The 5,325-nt window shown below is 31.8% G+C and overlaps 1 pseudogene; it reads left to right on the forward strand.

Annotated features, from left to right (window-relative positions):
* The first annotated feature begins 2,739 nt into the window (after positions 1-2,739).
* LOC109459965 (WW domain-binding protein 4 pseudogene) lies at positions 2,740-3,380 on the forward strand (annotated as a pseudogene).
* The last annotated feature ends 1,945 nt before the right edge of the window (positions 3,381-5,325 follow it).

The raw sequence follows: 5,325 nt of genomic DNA on the forward strand, positions 1-5,325 counted from the left end.
GATCACATTTTCCAGTTTTGTTTAATTTTTATTAATCAGTTTATATAAAAAAATAAAACTACTGAATTTAAATGTCACCCAGAGTTTTTATTGAAATTTCAAAATAAAAAGTCTCACTTTGCAATGCAGAAAGATGTTGGTTGGAAAAGTCAGAATGACTTGTTCTAAGAAGAGACTTTACAGAGGAGCATATTTGGACTTCCTTGTAACTGACTATGTTAGTCTAAGAAATAAGTCCATATTGAATGTGCTATCTTTGATCACTTTAAGCAAGGTTGAAATGTAAAAACAAAATATACTCTGAGAAATGCTACTATGTAAGAAAGAATATTCATGTTAACCTGACTAGTATATATTCTGCCTATGGGGAGATTTAAGTAGGGTGCTAGAACATAATATAGATAGCTCTGTTAAGAAATCTGAATAAGAGTCTATGTAATCTGATGAATATGTTCTAAAACTATGTACAACATAGTGCCTGTAGTTAACATTGTGGTATTGTACACTTGAAAATTTAAGAGGGTAGATCTCATGTTGAGTGTTCTTACCACACACAGACACATACACAAAAAGGACAAAAGGGAAAAAAAAAAGAGAGAGAGTTATTGGATACGTGCATTACATTGATTATGGTAATGGTATCACAGCCATTTACAAATGTCTGAACTCATCATATTGTATAAATTAAATATGTGGAGTTTTTTGTATATAAATCAGACCTCAATAAAGCTGTTAAAATTATATATATATATATGTATGTATATATATATATATATATATATATATATATATATATATAATTTATATATATATATAATTTATATATATAATTTTTAACATATATATAAAATTTATATAACATATATATAAAATTTTTAACATATATAAAATAATTATATATAATCCTTATCAATGAAAACAAAATACTCCAAGCTCTTATCATAAGATTCCTGTTCTCTGATATTACTGGGATAAAAATAGCCAAATTTTGCCTCATCTCTATGTGGTTTTAGTTCATAGTGATTAACATTAATTATGTGTTCACTCTGGCTAGAATCAAGTTTTTAGTACAGCTTTCCTTCTTGGATGTGACTTTGCCTATTATTACTCTTATCCGTTTCTGTCATAGATTTTAAAATTTCTTTTTACGGCAATGCTATATGTTCCTTATCTTTGTTTTCTTGAGATAAGCCTCCTACTGCCAAATTGTGGCAATGACTATTATTCCCGATTGAATACAATGAGAAGAATAAAACTGAGATAAATTCCTGTAATAAGTAACTATGCCACAGATAAAAATCTCTGATAGAGAGAGGTATTTCCCAGAGTCTTCAAAATTATCATGTTCTACATTGACTTAAAGATTGTGAGAGGTAGCTATGGGTATTTCTGCCATTCTTAATAATACAACTCTCACTGGTTACTGCTTACAAGGGTCACAGCACACAACTGTTCATATTTGAATGATGCCTAATTGCATTTTGTTTAATTAACATTAATGTTTAAAAACATTAAGGTAAATACAAAAGAGCCACCAGCTCCCAATTTCTGTTCATAATGTGGGACCTGTGAAAAATAAATTATAATAGTTGCTAAGATTTATTAATCTTTTATGCTATATCAGGGAGGTTTAAATGAGGTTTCCAATCTAATCAAAATTATTGTAATAGTTAATCATAAACAATTAGCAGTATCAAAAGCACTACAGTATCTGCACCACATAGTAAGATGGCTTCCATCTACATTTATTTTGCTAAGATTGTTTTTTAATAATGTGTATAGATCTTAAATTTTTATTAAGCAACTTTTTTGCTAACACTGGAATGACCCTATGGGCATTTAAGAAAATATATTGTTAAGATTGTGAATTACATTAGTCAGTTTTCCAACATTAAACTAACACTGCATTCCTGGAAATTTTTCTAATGGTTTACTATAATTTTATATGCTGGATTAGTTTGCTCATTTTTAAAATATATCGCCATATTGATATTTTATCAGAGATTGATGCTTTTCTCCTAGAATCCTTTCTCCCTTCATACTATGTACAGAAACCCCTCAATGTGCCGTTCTCATAGGACGCCCGACTTGATGGATTTTCAGTGGTTCACTTAGCTAGAAGATAGCATATATTAGCCTTTTTTTTTAAAGTTAGAAATCATCAGGAGAATGGAAACCAAATTATATACATATTTTCCATGACCCATTCTTAAAAGGAAGCTGTTTAACTTATACTTTTCCTCTATTTCCTTTCCTGTGGGATGAGCAATACAAATGTGATACCAGTAAACCAGGTTTATCCACACTTCTGAGATCAACAACCTAGAGATAATGGAATCTGAATCCCTGTATGATCTTGTAGGGAAGAGAGTCTGATGAGCCATTAATCCTCCATCTACTCCTGTACTGTTACATGAGAGATAGATGAAATTCTATGTTAATGCTACCACCACATTTTGGGTCCTTTTATTACAATAGTTTAGCCTATGTCTTAACTAATGTATGTATTATCATATGAAATTAATTTACAATTTACATTTTCTTACTGGGCTAGTCTGGTTTGGTATTAAGGTCGTGCTAGCCTCATAAAATATGCAGAGGTCTTACCATCATTTCTATGCTCTTCAAGAGTTTAGTTAAGATTGATGTTCCTTGGATATTTGCTTGCATTCACCTTTAGAGTTTTTTTGGCCACACAGAGCAGCTGGTCCAGTCATGGTCTGGATGTCATAACCAAAAAAATTCTGTGACTGCTGCAGGTGATGGACAGTGGACAATAAGCCTAGTGTTGAATTTGATGAAAGAGGAAAGAATCATATGGAAAATGTGGCAAAGAGGATCATGAGATTAAACAGAAAATCCTGGATAAGGCAAAGGAAAAAGAAAAGGTATCAAAGGGGTTTGCTGCAGTGGAGGCAGCTGCCCTGAAAGAATACCAAGAGGACTAAAAAAGGCTTGTCTTAGAGTCAGAAGTCACAGAGTCAAGCATATCACCAGTGAGCAGCACTGTCCCAATCACCTCTGCATCAAATCAGAAAGAAGAAAAGGGAAAAAGACCCTTTAAAGGGCGGATGGGTGCAAGGTATAATCTCTGAGGGTTTTCATTACTATTATGATTTTATCACAGTGGGAGAAACCTGAAGGATTTCAAGGAAACTTTAAGAAAGACAGCAATGAAGGCTCTTTGGGTAGAAGGTTAAAGTGAAGATGGTTATACCTACTATTAATTAATACAGAAACAGGATATTCTACATGGGAAAAACCTGATGATTTTACTCGACACTCTGGTGATCTTATATTGTGGGAAAGTCGATGAAAAGTGACTCGGCACCCTAGAAGAGACAAATGCACTCAAAGCAAAAAGTAAATGCTTCATTTAACTCTCTGTGTTTGTTTTCTTTATTGGCTAAATAGTCCCCTAATATCTTTTCATTTTACTATGTTCAGAAAACATTTGAAGAGTACTTTATTAAGCATTTTTACATTTTTATTAGCTTTTTTCCCCTAAATTATCTAGCTCACTATTACTGAAAACCAGAAATTTCATAGCACCTTTATTCTGATCTTTTCTTATATTTAGTGCTTTTCATAATCTCATTTTAAATGTAATGTATATTCATTATGTCTATATTTTGTGGAGAAGCAGTTTATGCATTTATATAAAATGACTTATTTGGTTTCTCAGTTTGAAAATGATCTACAATATACTTACATACATTAGGATTATTTTTGGTTTATTTAAATCTGAAAACCCTAAGTTTCAGTGCCATAACAACATAAAGATTTATTTTCTCTTCAGTTTAAAAAAAAAAAATACTCTGGATAGTGGCCATCCAGAGCTGTTATGATGTTATTATGCCAAGGGTATTAAGATATAGGTTCTTTGTTTTCAGGTTTTTATTTTTTCTTTCTATGTTTCTATTTGTCATGTATATTCGTACCATACCATTTAATATTTATTCATGGAATTTTTTCAGTGTTTTGGTGTTCCTGCCATCAGTGGGATTATTAGAGATAAAGCATAACAAAGGTGGGAGGAGAAAAATGTCAGTACTAGTGTCCATTTCTATAACTTTCATGAAAGTTCATCCCATAAGGCTGTCTTGGACTTAATCACCTAGTCACATGGCCTGTGCGACCTGTGAAGGATAATATAAAGCACAGTCATTAACTGGATTCAGCATCACTGTCAGTAATGTAGGGCTTCTGTTAGAAAAGAGAAAGGGAAGACTTGAGGTTAGATAGGTGACTGGTCATCCCTGCTACTAAAAGTCTACTGTAAATTTTCTACTTTCTCTAAACTGATTTCAGGTATGGTGAAGTGACCTCTTTTGAAATGACTAAAACATATGTTTGAAACATAATTCACTTTTAAATATTTATTAATAGTTTTTATACAAAATATTTTAACTATTGTTTATAGAAAGATTTTTCTGAATAATTACAGATGCATGTCAATCAGTGTTGCTTGTCAGTGAGTAATTAATTTTCCCCTAGTGAGCACACTCATTCAATAATAATTACAGATTAAATAATAGCAAAGTTAGAAAATGATGTTTAAGATGAAAATATTATTACCAATTCACCAAAAGCTCCAATTTGCAATGACTTGCCTTGATGGGTGATGAATAAAATTTCACTAGAAACAAATCAAATGCTTCACCTCTGCATTATTCTGATCTGAGCCCTCTTTTCCATTAATGTTAATATTTCCAAAATGCATCATGGATCCTGACAATTTAAAAGGCATTATGTGAGAAAACATCATTCTGCAACTGAAAAAGCATAATTGTTGTTTTGACTGTGGTGACATTCTCATCAATGAGGTAATGGTCTGAGTCACCAAAGAAGTTGTCTTCCTGTTTGCATCATTTATATTTGCTTCCTTAAAGAAGAAAAAGAAATCAATAAGACCCAGAAACATCTTAAAAGTAATATCTGTCTCTTTAATCCCTTTGTATTTGTCTTTGATCTAGTAATGCATCTTAATTGAGCATTAAGAGAAGATAAAAAATTAAATCCACTAGAAAGCGGGAGGTGGGCATGAGGGAGAAGGTGAGGGGATTAGACAGCATAAATTGGTAACTACAATATTGCCATGAGGATATTAAAGACAGTTTGGGGAATATAATCAATAACGTTGTAAAGATTTTGTAGGGTTTCATATGGGCACATGTCTTATTAGGGAGACCACTTCGTGGACATTGTAGGTGCTTGACCACTGCACTGAACAACTGAAGCTGAATAATACTGTATGTCAACTATAATTATATATATATATATATATATATATATATATATATATATATATATATACACACACAT

Source organism: Rhinolophus sinicus, chromosome 17, assembly GCF_057876585.1.
Source record: "Rhinolophus sinicus isolate RSI-liver-muscle chromosome 17, RSI-T2T, whole genome shotgun sequence".
NCBI classification, from domain to species: domain Eukaryota; kingdom Metazoa; phylum Chordata; class Mammalia; order Chiroptera; family Rhinolophidae; genus Rhinolophus; species Rhinolophus sinicus.